Here is a 19,075-nt window from a genome sequence, read left to right on the forward strand (position 1 = left end):
AGGTAGGTGGGCTTGTTTAGTCTGGCAAAAGAGAGTTAAAGGAGAAATCACAAAGTTGCCTACAACTCCTTGGCAGACAATGATAAAAATGATGGAGCCAGACTCTTCTCAGGAGCACAGGGCAGTGTAAGAGAGGGCAATGGCCACTGTCTACAGCTTGGGAGGGATAGCAGGGAAAACATAATTTCATCAGGAATGTAGAGCAGCACTGGAACAGGTTGTACAGAGGCTGCTCAGTCTTTGTCTTGGGAGGTTTTCAGTCTTCGTCTTTTGGAGGTTTGGGCTAGCCAAGCCACATCTGACCTAATCTGGAGTTGGCAGTAGTCCTGCTTCAAACATGAGACTGGGCAAGAGGCCTCCAGAGGTTCCTTCCAACCACTGTGTCTATGATTCTGGGGCTATTTCCACTCAATTTCAGCATTTATGACTGAAAAATTGTTTGGTTGAGTCTTGCTGTGCAAAGTTCCCAAAATGATGCTGCTTGCTCTTAGCAAACTGAAGCATTTTATTGTTTCAGTTCATTAAACTATTTTGCTTTATTTTCCTTTTAAAAAGACATCCTTAGATTGTAGCAGGTGGGACTTCTGACAGGTTATTGAATCTCATCCACCTTTAGCATGTTACTCAAAAGCATTTTTAACTGTCCAAACTATTCAGTTTGTGAATCCTGGAGACAGCCAAGAGCATAAATTTCATCTAAGATTCAGCATTTTGCAGTTGGGCTATTGAGTGGATTACTTTATTTTAATTTAAGTGTTGTTTTCCTTTTGTTAATAAAATATTCAGCCTTTAATGTCACATAGTCAAACAACAGTTGGAGACACAAATGACTGGTGGTTCCAAATCTGCAAGAGCATTAGGAAACCCATAACATTTATCAGCTGCTGAAAGCTAACACATGATGTGTTAAATCTGTGATTTAGAATGAGCTTGATATATAATCCCTGAGACACCAGATCATCAAGGTTGGATAAAGTTTCTCTGTAATACACTTAAGAAAGCTAAATTAAAACAGTTGAGATCAGTGAGTTTAATAAAAATTATTTCATACTAAAGCAATTTACATCTGACTCATAACAATCTTCCCCTTTTGTTAGTCCCAAAATTAAATAGAGGAAAAGCTGTGTTTTTATGGAACAGAAGAGTTGCTGACTTTTTCTTTGGATGCTCTCAAGCTGAGCTGAGCAAAATCTGATTTACTCAGATTTAAGTCTAAGTCATACGCTTCCTGCAGGAATCCCACAGCAGTATTCTATTTTCTCAGGTGCAGAAAAGAATTTTTTAAATTTTATTTTATGTGATTATTCACTCCACTGACATTTAAGGAAATGATGTTTTGTTTCCCCATTGTGTAGAAAACCTTTCCTTTTCCAGTAAATGTAACCTATTTTTTTCTACTCCTCAACTGGCCATGGTAATACTGGGTTACACCAAGTACTGTACCTTGTTGGTCAGTAATTTTTTGCTGCAAGAAGGTGGGAAATGTGATTGAATTTCTGGTCTTTGTAATTTTCTGCTTCAGATCAACACTTCTGATCCTGTTGCAAAAGTTCAAACAGAACAACTTGTTTTTCTGACCATCAGAAAACTTCCTGGAAAAAGTCCTACCAAAAATACAGGTATTTTGTAAAATCAATAAATGGAGGGTATCCCCTGGTCAGCAGCAGTATTTCAGAAAAGCAAGGCAGCTGGAAACCTACACAGAATCACAGAATCACCGAATCTTAGGGGTTGGAAGGGACCTCAAAAGATCATCTAGTCCAACCCCCCTGCCAGAGCAGGATCTCCCAGAGCACATCACACAGGAAGGTGTCCAGGCGAGTTTTGAATGTCTCCAGAGAAGAAGACTCCACAACCTCTCTGGGCAGCCTGTTCCAGTGCTCTGTCACTTCACAGTAAAGAAGTTTTTTCTGATGTTTACATGGAACCTCCTATGTTCCAGTTTGCACCCATTACCCCTTGTCCTATCACTGGACATCACTGAAAAAAGCCTGGCTCTGTCCTCTTGACACTCGCCCTTAACATATTTGTAAACATGGATGAGGTCGCCCCTCAGTCTCCTCTTCTCCAAGCTAAAGAGACCCAGCTCCCTCAGCCTTTCCTCATAAGGGAGATGTTCCACTCCATCATCTTTGTGGCTCTGCACTGGACTCTTTCAAGCAGTTCCCTGTCCTTCTTGAACTGAGGGGCCCAGAACTGGACACAATACTCCAGATGCGGCCTCACCAGGGCAGAATAGAGGGGGAGGAGAATCTCCCTTGACCTACTAACCACAGCCTTTCTAATGCACCCCAAGATGCCATTGGCCTTCTTAGCCACAAGGGCACACTGCTGGCTCATAGTCATCCTCCTGTCCACCAGGACCCCCAGGTCCTTTTCTCCTACACTGCTCTCCAGCAGGTCAGCCCCCAACCTGTACTGGTACATGGGGTTATTCTTCCTAGATGCAAGACTCTACACTTGCCCTTGTTGAATCATCAAGTTTCTCCCCGCCCAACTCTCCAGCCTGTCCAGGTCTCACTAAATGGCAGCACGATATAACTAAATATAAATGAATATATAACTAATATGAAATAAATCTATAACTAATATAGCTAAATGCCAGATTTAATGAAAAGTTGTCAAACATTGGCAAAATGTGAAGAGAGGGGGAGGTCACGTTGCAGAGGGCATGTCCCTGCACTCTGGTGATAACAACTTGCTCTTCTCCAGGGTGATGTCGTTGATTTGAACACCTCTCCTTTTACAAACAAACTGTTATATTGTATTACATTGCCTGGTTTTGTCAGGTTTGTTGTTTTGGCAACTTTTAATGGTATTTACACAACATCAGTGTTGTTCTGACTCCTGCTTTGGGATAAAACCATTGTCCTCACCCAGGAAACACATTTGTGGTGTTTGGTTCCTAAGGAGGCAAAATGGTTAAAGAAGACATTTCCAAGAACTGTCTGGTTTTCTGATCACTGCCTGAAGGGTTAAAGCTTTCATAATGCAGCTCTCTTGGGAGAGGTAGCTGCATTTGTATAACTGTCAAATATCCTGGTAGAAGGTGTTTCTCTATAAACTGCAAACTGCTTGTTTAGGAGCTGGGAATTGATTTCTTTGCAGTGGTATTTCCTCAGAATCTTCACTATGTATAACAGATCCCTCCAGAGTCTTCTGATGCCCCTAAGGATTACAGGATTACAGGTAGTGACCAAAATACGCTGTTATCTTTCTCCTTACATTTTTTACTACTTCTGGGAATTCTGGGATTCCTTGCAAGAGCTAAAGATTTCTGTCCCTGCTCCACAACTCCTGCTCTATTAATTGTCTGGTGACTGTGCCACATAAACCAAACTCGTATATTTGTTTATGCCCAAAGTACTTTGCATATAATTATTCTATGTATATGTATTAAGATAGAAGCAGAAAGTCAGGGCTGCAGGGAAAACAGGAAATGATCATGGCTCTCACAAGCAGAAGTAGATGTACCAGGATCCATGTACTGCCTGTACTCTCCTCTGTCTGCTAGTTTTATGGTAGGGAAGACAGAAGTCCAACCATGATGAAGTCAATACAGAGAAAATGGCAAGTAAAAAGGAGAGCAAAAGACAGGCGACACCAGTCATGTCCTGAGAGAAAATGAATTCATCCAGCTTACTTTAAAGTGAAGGCATTGTAGATGTTAGGGTCTTCAGCACTTTTAAGAGACATCTTGCAAGTAGAAGCTTCAAAAGGCTCTCACACAGTCAGCAAGACAAACACATAGAAAGGAAGCCTGTTCAGGGCCTGCTGAGGGCAGGGCACTGACTTGATCAGGTTTTGCTCATGTGAGGTTTGGGGCACTTCATCAGGGACCTGCTTCCATGGAAGCAAAGAAATGACAACAAGAGTAAATGGGACATTGTTAGTGCAGAATTGACCATTAAGGAGACATACTAACATGGTGGGACAGGGCTCAGGAGGGGGCTTGGTATGATTATGCAAATGTTGGTCACTGCAAACAGAAGTTTCTGAGCAGAGGGAAGGGCCTGGTTTGTGCCAGCCCCACTCGGCCACCTGCTGAGGCTGCAGAATGCAAAGTGGCCTGCAGCGCCCGGGAGCTCGCTGTCCCCGCTTCCCTCTGGGAGATGGAGGGAAGGCACAACACCAGCAAGTGCCAAGCATTGCTCAGGCTGTATCAGAGCATATGCAAGGAAATGGGAGTTGGAAGGGACCTCTGGAGACCTTGCCCAACCTCATGCTGGAAGCTGTCTATTGCCAACTCTAAATGTTTGAAACAACTCATATGCCCACCTCCATCTATCTATCCAACATGGCCCAGATCTCCTGTAGTGCCTGTGTGGTACCTGCCTACATAGCCACAGCATAATGCACATAGCTACATACCCGTGGAAATCTCAATTTACACCAGGCCCACAATTCAGGCAGGACACATAACTGACATGACAGAATAGATGTAAGTCTGTCTGCAGGTTTGGGGGTCTGGAGTGGTGACTTTGTATGTTGACATAAAGACCTAGAAACTAAAATAATTCTTTGCCTTAAAATACAGAGCTGAGCGGCCTTCCCCTGCTCCCTCTCAACATGTGGTGAAGCAGTAAACAGCCAGACCACACCCAAGAAAAGCAGGTAACAATAAACCAACCACACATCACCCATGCAACTGGAAGCTGTTTGGCCAAGAAAACAAAAATGATGACAGATGTGCCAACCAACAAACTTTCCCTGAGCGATAATCTTCGTCCTGATCTCAAGCACTTGCTTTTCAGCTCAAATCCCTTGAAAGGGTTAATGAAACTGAGGAGCAGGGAGGACTCTGCAGGGCTCTCAAAAGGCTTTTGATAAAGTCCTGCACAAGAGGCTATTGAGAAACTTGGCAATCCAGGGGTGAAAGGTAAAGTCCTGTCATGGATTAAAAACTGGAGAAGAGATAAGGAGCAAGGAGCAGGAACAAATAGCCAATTCTTAGCATGGAACGAGATTAATTGTGGGTATCTGCAAGGACAGGATTACAGAGTGGTGCTATGTTTACTTACCACTGGCTAGCCAGGAGGTAAAGTGCACCATGGCTCTAAATGTTCAGGATCACCAAGACTAAGAAGGTTTAATACAAACCCAAGGAAAATCTAACTTAGGACTCTAGTTCTGCCAGGAATTAGCATCACTCATCATGTTTTAAGAGGCATGAAGAGAGTAAAAAGGCAAGTTGGAGTGAGAGACAAAGACTTGACAGAGGCAGACAAATACAGGCTAATACTAAGACAGAATAAACACTCATTAGCCCATTGTCATGGGCAGCGTAATTAATGCACCAGAATTAAAAAACTGAAAACAGGAAAAGGAAAGTCCTGAGGGCACCACATGGCACTGCACTTTGGTTAACTACACCCCCACCCATGTAACCTGATGCACACCAATGGATAGGAGCGCGGCAAGACTGGGATCTTTTAGTGAATGCAAACAACCTACACAATTCTAGTTAAATTACAAGAGCTCTTCATCCTCCTTCCCCCTGATACAAGAATAATCAATGTCTGGACTCAGAAGATGTACTAATGCAATTATGGTTTTCTTCTCGAAATCTCTCTTACTGGAGAAAAGTTTTGTAGAGATGGTTGTTTTTTCTGATCCTGGATAAAAATGACAACAAATTCAATTTTACTTCCAACACAGGGATTTAAGGATAATGGACATATATTAGCAACTAAAATTTCATGGCTGCCCTCATATAATACCTAATAAAACTTACTGTCTCCATTTGATGTGGATCATCACTGCAGTACAGTCATTACTAGTCAGTAGCCTTAGAGGTGATTTACCTTACTGAAATATCTTTATTTGGTGTTCACTGACACATCCACAAGTGTCTCCCTCTTCCATCTTTCAGCAGAGGAGGTGAATATTTTAGTCTAATTTTATCTTTTAAAAGGTCTGAGCCTTTTTGGTGAGTCCCTCCTCTACTGATTATTGCCAGAGACAGAAATAGCCCCCAAAACTCCTGGGTTCCACTGTTCTATTGAAGTACAAAAGTTCATAAGTCTCCTTGAAAATGCCAAGTGGAGCTTGTTCTTTGGACAAATTCTTGAAATGTCTTGTTCAGGTATGAAAACATCCTCTCAGGTACAGAACCAACCTTTGCAGGATGGAAAAAGGATGTGGAAATAAACATGCCCTGGTTAAATCCATCAGATGTAAAGGGAAACTAAATAGTCAGGAGCTGTTTGTTCAGATGAAGGTGAAGAGAATTTCAACCTACATTTCGTCTACAAATGATCTCTTCAGGGTTCAGCATTACACAATGCTGTCTCAGGAGTACATGGTATTTCTTCTGCCCTTCCTCCAATTTTATTTCTCTTTACTCATGATTCTTTTGAAAGGGCACACAGAAAGGGAATACAGCAAAATGGACACAGCAATCAAGAAGCAGATTGTGTCTTTCCTACAAAGCTGCCACAAAAGTGTTTGGAAAGATCATGGATTCCCTTGCTGACAGCATTGCAAGTTAATTAGGTGCACAAAGTCAGGTAATCAGGTGAATGCAAAGAAGCAAAAATTGTGAGCTTCCCTGTTGTAGGAAATCTCAGGCAAATTGGTTGCCTGGATCAGATGGATTTCCTTGTGTATTAATGTCTTCCAGCAGTTTGAATTATGCAAGCTGCAGAAATTTGATAAATAGCAATGATACTTATTCATGTAGCATCAACATGGTGTTCTGAAAGATTAATCAGATATTGACAGAGGAGCTGGGCTTGCTTTCTGATGCATACATCAGGAACCTTCCTGTCATTTCTGTATCACAAGGGAATGGTGAAAATGTCCTCTGTAAATGGCTGAGACTTACCCTGAAGTGAAGAGTTATGTAGGTTAGGTAGAGGTAACCACCAAGGGGTTCCACTTTATCATCAATATCAGCAAAAGAAGTTTTTCTTACACATGGTCTCTCTCAGAGGTCAATTGGAAAACTATTGAATTAAAGGAGAATTAAGCCAGAACATAAGGCTGCTGCTCATGTCCTATTCCTCCCCCACCTTCACCCACTTCCAACATGCTCATATAAGATAGCTGAATAATTACAGCTTGGGGTCCATGTGAGCATCCTGATGAGCAGGATCAGCATGCATAAAACAGGCTGGTGAACTGGTTCATCCAAAGGTGCAGCCGGAAATGTTCAAACATGACCTAAATATGAATGGGCATCACCAGACACCAGCTGTCTCATTCCTATCAGAAATAATTCAAGTGGCAGATTTAGTAACTTGCTAACTAATGAGCTCAGGATGAGCAGCTAAAGCCTGAGCTCATCCCATCTAACTCCAGCCTCCACTGAACTGTGGTCCCAAGCTCAGAGTCTTACTCCTTGGCTTCCTTCATAGTCAAAGGAGAGCTAGGCACTGCCTGATGGTAACTGAATGATCAAAATGGAACATGCCAAAAGGGTCCATCCCCTCGTTCAAAGCCAGAATGAAAACCACCTATTGCGTTTTGGACAGCTGGGTATCAAATCCACTCCTGAAATCATCCAGTGATGGAGATTTTGGTCTCAGATGGTCTGCTTCCATTTTTAGAAAAAAAGTTTTCAAACATCTGTTCTAAATCCCCTCAAGTCCAACCAAAGATTTCCTGCCCTATAGTTAGGGGACAGATTCTTCAAGCCAGGAGCCAAAGCAGTGACTGTGGTATCACCAGGCACTCCATGCTACCCCTATGTACTCAGGCTTTCAGAACCATGGTAGATAAGCAGGACTGCATCTTGTTGGAGCACTTGCTTTCTCTCCCCTGCCTCTTCCCAAAACAAGCACTCCAGGCCTGTGGAGGGTGTGTGCCTCCTGGACTGCAGTGCCTGGGCTGGCATGATTAGCTGACCTTCCTTGTACTTGGCGACAGGGCACCCTGCTCTGGCTGGTGCTTGGGCCAGGGCAGGTAGCTGGTGAAGGCAACACCATTTGCCATCTGAAGGATTCTCAGTGCTCACTTGTCGTGGATGGTGTGAGGACTCTGGGAGGTCACCCCAAACTGGATTTCAGTGGCGATGATGGGGTCTGGTCACTGCAGCTGAAGTGGCACAGCATAAGCATCCCTGAAAGTGCTGCCAAACAAATGGTCCTTCTTCTCAAGGCTGTGGTAGAACTACCTGCCTGGACTCTACCCAAGCTTGCCATGTCATTTACTCAGCATGGGACCAGTAAGGTTGGGCTCACTAGGTGCAAACAGGTGATTTTTTAAAAAATATGATGTCTGCACATAAAACCCAACCTTTCCCATTTCAGATCCTTTCAGGGAGAGAGCAGCAAGAGCAGGGCTGCTGCCACATGAAGGGCAGAGAGCAACCACAACCCAGACAGGACATAACTCACCAGGACAAGGTTGACAAGAGGGAGAGGTCTCAGCGATAGCTCAGTGACCATTGGACATGGCAAGGCAATGAGCTACATCTGAGGTCCTCTGAGGAATAATTAGTGTTATAGTTGTTGCACTTCATTCAAGCAGGAAAAAAATAAAATAATATGCTTTGGAAAAGCACTTACTCATTTACAAATCTAAAAGTCATATTGTCACATTTTGCTTCCAAATAAACTTCATAGTACTTCCTAAAATGTCAGTTTGACTTTTTGTACTTTTCTGTATTTGGCAAATAGTTCCAGATTTCTTGAAGATGCCTCTGTTGCTCAGTTTTTGCACCTCAGCCTAGTCGGAGTTTCTGTCAGAAAGCACCTGATCATTCCTTAGCCAACAAAACAATTACTAGGAATGTGCAAACAGTAGTAGAAATGCTGGATATCTGAATATCTTCTTTATTCTCCTTATCCTCTGTATACATTTCAAAGCCAGCTTTCAGCTAAACAGCTACATCCAAGCTTTTTGCCATGCATGTGAGGAGGACAAGAGGCAGTACATACAAGTTCAAGTAAGAGAAGTTCAGATCAGATCAAAGGGAAAACTATTTCATCATGAGGACAGCACAGGAACAGGTTGACCTCAAAGCTGGCCCTGCTTTGAGCAGGAAGTTGGGTTAGAAACCTCCTGAGGTCCCTTTTATGCTTGATCCTGAGTGCACTGAACTCATCTCACGGAGACAAGCCAGACAATCCCTCCTCCACCAGCTCTGTATGGTGGCTCACCCTGTGGAGACTAGCAGTGCTTTGGTCTTCTCCAAACTCTCCAGAACCTCTTTGGCAAATGATAGCTAGAAGGCCCTGGCACCAAAAAGTCTCCGTAGCACATTACTGGGAATCTGCAGCTCAAATCCACCTTGGTACATCCATGGGAGAGAAATCTCAGAGTTACTGCTCTTCATGGCATTGCTGCTGTAAAATATGTGGTTTTTTAATATATATGGACTGGATTTGTTTTTTCTGGAGGTGCCTAATTTCCTATTGAATAAATATTAAAAGGGAAAAGATTATTTCAAGGAGAACAGGCCTCCTCTCATAGGTCTTCTGAAGTGCCAAACTCAAGCGATTCCAAAGGGGTACTCAGTATGAGATGGATTAGATTTGCCCTCCCAGGCCAAGTGTCTAAAACCTCATTGAAGCAGTGCCTACATTAGGCAGTGATCAATTATTGCCATTCTGGGGAGAGGATAATGTGAGAGACAGTGAAGTAGACAAATACAGAGCTGCTGACCCCAGCAGTATGCTGCAGAGATTCAATTTGGTGCATGAGACATCCAGAGAAAGGCTTCCAACAAGAATAATGCAAAAACCATTCTGAATCTCTGTAACAACTCCACAAATAACATTTACAGAAAACTGTTCCTGCAGAAACTGGGACAAAATGAGCCTCCTATTCTTTTTCAGTCACCACAATAAAGTGAGATCTCTGTAGGGCCATTTTGCATAGAGAACCAATTAATCAGCTCAGGCATCAGATCAGACAAATGACTTCACTCCTGTGAGGAGCTGTCAGCACACTACAATGATGAAACCAGCTAAGTATGTATGGAACTAACTGGCAAAGAAAGTGGTACCTGACCAGAATATATTTTCCGCTCAATAATGCCTGCCTGAGTTTAGCCTCCATGCCAAACCTCAGAAAGTCTGGAAAATACATTAGGAGGAAGAACAAGTCTGTCTGGTGCAAATTGGAATAGTCAGTTCAGTGCAAATTGAGTGGCACTGAAACACATAGGAGCTCACCCAGTCATAGTTTGTGCCACCAGTCCCTTGGAGTCCAGAAATGGTTTCTGAAAACCTCTCCAATCATCGTGCCATCTCCATTTCTTGTTCTTGGGCAGAATACTAGAGAACAGAATAACAGAGAACAACACAGTTACCAGACTTGTGACACAAAACATCTGCCAACACCAGTGCAATTCTCACCAAAGGTGTAGACCATGGCGTGACAGAGATGCTCCTATGCGTGAGACTGGACAGCCTCCTTTTGGACATATGGATGATGATTATCCATAGTTAGTCACCCAAACAGCTTGGAAAGTCTGTGACTTCCTGTAGCTAGTCACTTGAACCTACTCTTTCTAAGGGGGAATTGCTCCTCAAAATATTTTTAGAGAAAGATATTTCAAGATACTAGTTTAACATCTCTAAAGCTTGTCTCAACATGACATGTGAACAACTTGTAGGGATGAAAGCACCCATAATTGCAATTTTGCAAGATGAATTTACTTCTTTGATTTCCTAACACCATTCAGTACTTTTTCACAGGCCCTATAGTATGACCTTGTCGTTACATTTTTGTCCTTTGATTTAGTGATTATAATTCTTAGGAACTTAAAAGAAGTTTCATAGGATTTGGCACTTATCTTAAAGATCTTGCTCTCAGGGCAACTGATTTCATAAGAATGTAACATTTTATTTAAAAGAATAAGTTTCTAGTCCTCTGGGTTACAAAGCAAGTTTAAAACACAGATCTGAAATAGCCTAGTGGCTTGCAATCCAGAAGATAAATTGAAAAGAGTGTTTCTTTCTGTATCTCATTATTTTCAAGACAGTCTTATAATTGTAGATTTACAAATCTTGTAAAATGGCAATTATGGGTGATTTTCTCCATAGAAATTGTTCAGTGTCACACTGAGATGAGCTTTAGAGGAGCCTGATTCATGATTTCTGAATATTTGAAACTGGCACGGCTGTATCTTGAAATCTGTGACCATGATCATTTCAGTGCTTGGCTCTCCCTATGCAGATATTGTACATTTTATGTGATGGTACAAAATCCTTAGTCTGTGTTTACCTCTGTGCTCTTCCCAGCCAGCTTTCTAAATATTACATACAGATATTGCACAGACAATTTAATTCCACCAGTTTAAGGGACCAAACATCATATTGATTCTGTCTTTCACTCAAAGGCATTTGTTCACAGGCATTTCTAGTGTTTTATGTTTGGTAGCTTTGTTGATTCTCTCTCTGTGGAGTCCAAGTCCATTATCATATCTGTATCCATCATGACTTCTGTAAATTTGTGGCTTTGGTTGAAGATATCATGCCATATTTACAGTGTAATATATTTTTATCCAACAACTACAGAACAGATATTAATAGAAGACAGAGATAACTTCTGTGATGTGTGTGGACCATAAGACCTCAGTTCCTGTTTTCCTCTGCTGACCAAAACCACAGCCTCTCCAAAGACATTTGCCTAAATGTGCTCTTTGTTGCCTGTGTGGAGCTACACTGCAAGTCCCAAAGGTTTCCCAGGGAAGTGCCAGTGCTGGGAAAAGCAGGGCTCTGGCAGAATCAAGCCTTTTTTCAGGTTTGCATTGGTGTTGATTCTTACAGTGCCTCCTGAGGTGTGCTCAGGGCCAGAAAAAATCTCTGATGCAAGGGAAAGCCAGGCTGGGGGCTGTGTTTCAGCCAGCCTTCATGCTCCATGAAAGGGAATGGAGATCAGCAGCAGCTCAGCAGTGAGGGAGATGAAGGACAGGAGGGGAATGGTTGGGTTAGGCAAGATGTGTACCTGTAAGACAGGAATACAAAAAGCTGCATCCTTAGTATCTTCGTAGTGTGCTGCTCAGTCCTCTGCAGAGTGCAGAAGTGAGTGGCTGTTGTGCCATGGCCTCGGGTCACCCCATCAGACAGCACAGGGGTGGGTATTCATCTCCTAAGGAACCAGAGCTATGTTGGTAGAGACTTCCAGCTAACTCCACCTAAGGTGTTCCCTGAATGTAATCCCCAAAACTAAATTTAGTTGCAGAGGGTGCAAAAAATGCCTTGTCCTACGTTGGGTGTTTCTAACCCTAACAGAGACCTTGAGCAGCTCCTGGAATAATAGACTAGATGAAAAAGCAGAATTTCTGGCATATGGGAAATGTCTTTGCTCTTCTTATTTGAAATGTGATTGTTATTTGAAGTGTATTGAACTCATAACTGTCTGAAGCTTCTCATGAACTGAAAATTCTAAGAAAATGGCACTTCTCAAACAATGTGCTGCCATGCATGAAAATAAAATGTACTCCTTGGGCCCTGAGGCTGCCTAGCAGATCTGACAGGCTTATGTTTCCAAATGCTGATAAAGATTATTTTTTAACATGCACACTAGGTCCTTTTCCAGAAATACATGTGTGCAATCATATTCTCTTTTTAGTGAAGATTATACAGAGTAGATGCCATAGAGAACACAACATTTTTAATGTACGCAGTAGTATAAATTGAGACTTAAGTAACACTATGTTACAGGCCATTTCCCACACATTATGACAAGCACCGTAGAGTGAAAAAGTGGTAAGTATTTTAAAATGAAAGTCCCAATTAATCAGAAACGCTCATCAGTGGGACTATTTCCATGCATGAAGTTCTGCATTTTTAAAGTACATTTTTGGACCAGGGCCAGGAAACATTATTGATTTTTATGAGTTTTCCATTAATCACACTGAGAGATTGAACACTTGGTTTTGAGAGGAATCACATAAGTAAACAAATTATTTTGATTTTCTATAAAATATTACATTGGCCCCAAAGGGCAGCTGGTCCAAATTTACTCTTAGGGTAAATGCTTTGTTGCCATTAGATGCCTGTGAGACAGGAGTTGGCATTCTATAAATACTGCATGGCCATGACCACAGGAGGCTGATGCTCATTCCTAAATTGGATCAGGCAATTGCTGATATGTGAAATATGCTCTCTGCTCTCCTTGCCTGCCCCTTCTCCCACTACCCCTTCTCTGCTGTCCCTGATTGCATCTTACCATGCCTTATATCCCTTAATGCCTGGATATTTTTAGAACCATTATCATGTTGAAGGCATGGTGATAATCATATATGTATACAGAAAATACGTGAAAACATGTGGGTTGATAGTATGCCATCTTCTATGGACATTTATAACCTGCTTGGAAAGGCTCACTAAGGAAGTGGCATATGTTACTAATTAGTCATGTTGCTAATAATAGTAGTCTTCTGGTTTATAGTGTTGTGGGGTTTTTTTAATCTGGAGCAGGTGAGAACCACGAAGGGTCCATGACCTGCATGGGGTTCATGAAGCAGTCTGAAGTGTGTAGTGAAAGTGTAAGCTGAAGTGTGAATCACATCATAATTCAGATGAATATACACCTTGTACATGGGTTACTTCTCTGTGAGAGCAGCATGCATGATTTCAGTAATTTCTGCACCTTACTCTGAAACCTGGGAGCTGTGTATGCCTGGGAAGAGTTGGGCAGTGTTGTCTGGAAAGCTTCCAACACACTTTATTATTACTCATGGGAGTTATTCACTATGACACTACAGAGAAATTTGGGATGAAACAGCTGGAACAATGTGGGACAAGAGGCAAAGATAGTTATACAGATGAAATGACAGGTCATATTTCTTCCTTCAGTATGACACCATTGATGTGAGCAGCTACCTTATAACTGGGTTCCTAAGTGCTGTTTTCTATGGGGTAGCCTAGACCTTCTTTGACATGATCTTCCTAATACACATGAACACACAAAATACCCTGGACATGGTGTACCAGCTGCCAATATTCCAAGCTGTGATTTTGTGTCTGCTGTTCAAATTTCTTAGATTTCTTTCTGCTCTCTGACTGTTCTTTTTTTTCTTAAAAAAAAAAAAAAAAAAAGGTGGCATATAGATTTTGTTCTTTTCCTCATGCACTCACATACCAAACCGATGCCAAACTCTGCATTTACCTTCAGCTTGGAAACATAGTCCTGTGACCATATAACATAGGATGACTTCAATGACAGATGACTTTAGTTTTAGGGAGTGACTGCCCAAAGGCTGCCTTTCTTTGCTTATTACTAAACAAGTTTAACCATTTCTTCTGTCTTTCTGGAACAAATATTACATGTCTCACCTACAATAATGCTTCACTCAACTATCAACAAAATAATAGGTTATTGTAGCCTAAGCCAAGCCATCTCACCTTGCTAACTGTAAGGTTCTTCTACTAGTTTCTATATTAAGTATGAAGAAGAAGAAAAAATAGGGCAAGTATAATTTTTTAATGAGTTAGAGAAAAATCAGAATGTCCTTGTGAGTGATTGTTCTAAGTCATAACCCTACGAAATAACAGGAGGAAGACTGAATGAGGAAAAGTGAGGTCATGACAGTTATTAAGGTAGGACATGGCAGAAGACAAGTCTTAAATAGGTGAAGTAAGCATGGACCAGGGCTGTGTGGTCACCTTTGTTGGTGTGGTGCTCAACCAACAGCAAGGGATGCACATTCTCCAGAGGAAATGTCCATGGGTTTTGATTGGGGCTCATCTGATAGAAAAATGGAGGTGTCTCACATAGTAATCCCAGACAAAGACAAGATGAACTTTATCCATGCTGTGGACATACCTCTAACCTTGTGGTAGATCACTTATTACCTACTTGTGTTTTGGACTTCTTCCATAAAGCCTTGGGGCAATGAATGAGGAGCCTGGGGGAACTCTGCATGGTAGTTCCACCATTACCACCCTCTGTAGGCCCCCTGCTCTTCACCCCACCAGAAAGATAAACTGGTGTCAGTTCATTAACATGGAAACGTGGACAGTAACTACAGTGTAGCTACATTTGCAAGGAACTTGTATTTTAAAGCCTTAATTTCCCATTGTCTGTAGGTTTGAGCTCTTAGGAAAATGAAGACTATTTGTAGACAGTTTGAAGAAAATGGATTTAGCTACCTCTTCATTTACATGATGGGCAAATGGAAACAGTATTTGTGGTGTTTTGGGGACTGGTTGGAGAACTGTAAGTACATGGTTTCTAAGTACAGTTTTAGTCTCAGCATTATAAAAGACAAACTCCATGACCTGAAAGGAACAGGTTGAGTTTTCTGCTCCAATGGACTCCAGGAAAAGGACATGCAGTACATATGGTGCACACAGAAGAAACAGGTCTGGGGCAGGAGGGACAGGACTGGGAACATCACAGGTTGGAGCTCCTGGATAACTCCACTTGAGAAGCATTGATGCCTCAGACTCCACAAAGAATGGCTTGAGCAATGCAGGGATCAGAGCAAAAGGCAGTGTAGCAATTTCCAGTGAGGATAAAGAAAGACCCAGTAAACTAAAGGCCAGTCAGTCTCACCTCTGTTCCCAGCAAAATGATGGAAAAGATGTGGAGGAGGTGATTGGTGGCAACCAAGGGCAAATCATGCCTGACTAATTTGGTAGCTTTTTACGATGGGGTCAGAGTGTTGGTGGGCAAGGGGAGAGAAACTGATGTTATCTACCTGTGCTTGTGCAAAGTGTTTGACCCTGTCCCATGCAAACTACTGGCCTCTAAATTGGAAAGATATGGATTTGATGAATGGACCACTCAGTGGATAAGGAACTGGCTGGCTGGTCAGTCTCAAATAGTGGCTCGATGTTCAAAGGCCAGTGATGAGTGGCATGGGAGGTGTCCCTGCCCATGCAGGGGAGGTTGGAACTAGATGATCTTGAAGGTCCCTTCCAACTCAAACCATTCTAGGATTCTATGAGCAAAAGGATCAGATGTGATACTCTACACAAGAGCCAGAGAGCAGCCTAGCAAAGAGTATGGCAGAAAGGTGGCAGCAATGGAATCTGAAAAGTCCCCCAAATTCCCAGATCCTCAAAATATTCCCAAGGTTTTCCAAAACTTCAAAGAATCTTAACAGAGAAGAACACCTGAAGATCTATAAAATATCTGTAAAAAATGCAAGACGGAAAATAATTGGCAGTAAGTCAGTGGCCAGGTCAATGGCAGAAAGCCAAGGGTCACAGCTGTAGTGGTGAATTCCTCATCCAAAGAGCAGACTGGGCCCAACAGGAGGAGGAAGACAAGCTGTTTTTCAAGAACTGATCTTACTACACTAGCTTTTAAACTCATCCAAAAGCAGAGGGTGAAGTGAGAAAACAGTCAGCAGTCATTTAGTACAAAATCAAACCACAGAGCATGGAATTAATCAAACTGCTGAAAAAGGGAAAAAATTATATTGAAAAAGTATCAAGTGGCTAAAAGAAGGAGAGGCAATCACATTATCAGAACTGCTGGGATCTGTCTGAAAGCTCAGAAACAAGTCCTTTGACAGTCAGTGATTAGTGTCCTAACCAGTAAAGCAGATACCAGTTGATACCTTCTACACACTACCCATTCACACTACAGTTATCTGTTTATAGATACATAGAATTCAGAAGAAAAAAAGGTTGGTGGGTGGAAGGGAGAGGGTAACCTCATTCTAGTATCTGCGGGACATGTTACACTGCCAAATCTAAACAGCCTTAGAATTTCTGGAAATTATAGATGTTAATTTGCTCTCTCAAAAATGTTCCATCTAATCTGGGAAATTTAGTATTGAACCTCATCTTGAAAATTAAAAAAGAGTTGACCACAGAATTAATTTTAGTGATGGCTTTGAAGCAAATGGTCTTGCTTAATTGGATTTCTTGTGTACAGGCAAAATGAAGGTGAGATTATTATTATAATGAACTGATGCAAATACTCTTAGAAAGGTGTTTTACAAACAGCTATGATCCAAATAACTTGGAAATAAATGTGAAAATATGATTGCTAGCTCATATTTTTTAAAGATTTATTTTAAAATAGAAAAAAAATCCATAATCCTGCTGTCAAGGAGGAGTACAAAGCTTCTAAAAACCATACTTAAAAGCAAAATCGGATAATCCATTTGTGTTTGAATAGACACACAGTTTCTATTGATGACAGAAATGCAAGATCACTTTAGAAATTTTGAGCAAAAGATTAAAAAATCAATTCAGCATACACTAATAAGGAGGGAAAGTGGCTAAACCAGCCAACTTCAAAATTACAAGAATCATAATTAATGAAGTAAATGTCTACCAAGGCTGCAGAAGGATTATCTCCATGCTATTATGCATTTCTAGTATACATTGGGAACAGGTTGCCCAGAGAAGTTGTGGATTCCCCCTCCCTGGAAGTGTTCAAAGCCAGGTTGGATGGGACTTTGAGCAACCTGATCTATTGAAAGATGTCCCTGCCCACTGCAGTGGGATTTGAAGTAGATGATCTTTAAAGGTCCCTTCTAACCCAGATCATTCTGTGAATCTGTATTTCTGTCAATGGAAAAAAAAGAAACCCAAGTCCTCACAAAGTTAGGTGAGACAAGACTGAAGGGCAGGTTAGCAGAAGAGTGATGACAATGAGTAAATATGATGGTACTGTTATATGATGCTTGATGGACAAGATACCTTTTATCATGACTGAGTACACATGCTATATTGAGAATCAAGGGCTGTAAGACTCTCCCATGACCGAGGCCTAATTCTCTGCTACACTACCTTAGAAAAGAGTTAGCAAGCAGTAGTGTGTATTTACGGTCTACTATAATGACGCAGAAGTTAGAGAGGCTAAATGGGACTAAATGTTCACGTTGGATGTCAGTTGCCTTGGGGGTCTTCTGATTTGGGGTTCAGAAATTAAGAAAGGGTTGATAAATTGAGGCATGAATAGTAGACTCTGGCATGTGCCTGAAGAATTGGTAAGGATGCCTTGGTAAAACAGCCCCAGGAGAAAACATCTATGTGGCATATGAAAAAATGGAAGGTAATTAACTCAGCTGTTTGATCACTGTCTAGCAGAAGTCTGACACTGAAAGAGCTCAGTGTGGTAGACAAGGGTACAAGAGTCCAGCCACAGGAGAACTTTCTACCAGAGATGGAAATTGGCAACTCGAACAGTTTACCAAAAATGACATTGGATTTTTCTTGGCTTCCTGTCTTTAAGTCAAAACTAAGATTTTTTCTAAGCAGAGAGGCTTGTTGGAACAGAAATCTGAAAAGGCTCAAATTCCACCCTTGGGAAGGCTCACATCCTACTCTTGGGAAAGTGTGGAACTAGAAGACCAAGATCATAAAGTTCTGGCCGTATCAGCCACAAATTTGGAGTCTGGATTGCAATCTAACACATCTTTGTATGCCTCTGGTTTGGAAACACTTGGTTTTTATTCCCTCAAAAATTCCATGTAAAGAAACATCTACAAAGGTAAATTGATTGCAAGTAAGCAGATATTAATAACTTTGTTGTAATTAATCTGAATCCCGGTTCCATTCTCACTGACTTCCCTGGAGTTTGAGACATGGCAAGTGACCTTATTCCAATGAGTCAGTTGCTCAGATGTAAACTGGAAGTGCAAAATTAGTGATCAGCCTGTGCTGTGCTGAGAGTGTCTGGTTGCAGTTTGTGCCATATGTGCATTCCATTTCAAGGGGGCCTGTGAGAACAATTTTGAGGACATCTGTTAACAGCTCAGTCCCACAGGAATGCTCAAGTCGCTTGTGAAACAGCCCATTTTAATTTTGAAAATCCTCTGCTTTGTCTAGGAGATAGGGGATTTTCTTTACAGTTTGTCAGGCTTGTATCTGGTGGGTCCAACTGCACCAGCTTTGGCACCCCATCCATAACCCAGTCTTTAGAAGGAAATAGTCCATCTTTAGTAGTCAAGATGTCCAATTTGCTTTTCATTCATTCATATTGCATTTGTGCTGCCAGGTGTTGTAAGGCCTGGTGGTATCTCTAGGCTTCCACACAAAACTAAAAAATATTTTTTTAAAAATAGGAAGTATTTGAAATTCATCATTAAAAGTGCTTGTCCATCTCTCAGAAACCCCTTGGTTTTACAAACCAAATATATTACAGGCTCAGTATTTAGAAAAGGGTCTTGAAGGGCTTATGAAAAACTTCAGGTTCCTCATAGTTTTAAGAC

The sequence above is a fragment of the Apus apus genome, chromosome 4 (assembly GCF_020740795.1).
Source record: "Apus apus isolate bApuApu2 chromosome 4, bApuApu2.pri.cur, whole genome shotgun sequence".
Lineage (NCBI taxonomy): Eukaryota > Metazoa > Chordata > Aves > Apodiformes > Apodidae > Apus > Apus apus.